Below are 1334 nucleotides of genomic sequence, written 5' to 3' on the forward strand. Positions count from 1 at the left end.
GGAGGCGGGGTTACCAATCTACTCGCTCTGGAGAGCAGAGTTCGCTGCTTTTAGATGTTGTCTCCAAAGTCTCCAGTAGCAGTGCCCCACTCCCACAGCCTGTTACTCTGGGTCCCTGAGCAAGACTCTTAACCCCCCTCTGTGCATTTCTCCATTGTGGTGGAATAAAAGGATTTAGCTGTTTTTCCTCATCAGTGGGAGCAGAGTTACGTTAATGTTTGTTTTTAAGACATTTTGGTGGTGAAATGTGGAGGAAGGCAGAGATCACTGAGTGGAAGAGTAATAAACAACCTCCCTTCTATACAATGGTGGGCTTTGAGTAACATGGAGCGGCACGGTCACAGGGACGGTCCAGCCGCTGGATGCTGGGACAATGTGACCATTGGAAGATGACATCACTGGGCAGCCTGGAGGCAAAGGATGCGGGCAGGAAGGGTCGCGCTGAAAAGAAGCAAACCTGTTCTTTCTGGATAGCGGCGCGGCTGAAACTTAATTTTTCTTTGCAAAGCAGGATTCACTCTGAAGAGATCAGAGCTTCAGCCTTCCAGTCCTTCCTGCCTCTGGCTGGAGGAACAGGCGGCCATCTTAGGCCTGGTTTATACTCAGAGACCAGGTTGTATGCGTGTGTGTCGCAGTTAACGCAGATATGCCCCGCCCCCTTCTGCAGACACTCTGGGGCACCTTTCTAAGATTGTAGGTGACCGCAGACAGGAGGTCCCAGATTGGTCGATTCTTCATCCGCTCTACACCATATTTCCTGTTTGGTCCCTAATGGCAGAAACTCTGGCTGTAGCTCCGCCCACAGCGCCTGGCACACCTCAGACTCTATCCCAGACGCCGTGCAGGACGCTAGTTTGTAGCTCTGAGCGACGGTCTGTTGTTTTGCACCCGAAGCCAAAACACGCAGCGCCACGGCCGGTCTTTGGGTAACGCTCACTGGTGAACTGTGCGTCGCCCGGCGTTGGATGACGATCTGCTTTTTTTAGATAAAAACACCCGATTGAAGCTGCATTGGTTGATGATGCTTTATAAAACCAGCGGCAGCGTTGGTGGGTGTCTAGTTGAGGGAGGCAGCGGCGGATGAATGTCGCCGTGGCGTTTCTCCCACGCCGCCCCATAGATGGTTATGATGCTGCTGACCTTGGCTTCCCTCCCCTGCAGGCTGTGGCTCTACTTTGTGTCTTATCTCCTATTTTACCGTTTATTTTATGATAATCAGAGCTTTTCCATCAACATCTATTCTAGGCTTGTCCCGATCCGATCCACGTATCGGATCGGGATGCCGATATTGGCAAAAAATGCGTATCGGCAAAGCATGTAAAATGCCGATCCAG

This window comes from Cyprinodon variegatus, unplaced genomic scaffold (genome assembly GCF_000732505.1).
Source record: "Cyprinodon variegatus isolate N-32 unplaced genomic scaffold, C_variegatus-1.0 Scaffold250, whole genome shotgun sequence".
NCBI lineage: Eukaryota > Metazoa > Chordata > Actinopteri > Cyprinodontiformes > Cyprinodontidae > Cyprinodon > Cyprinodon variegatus.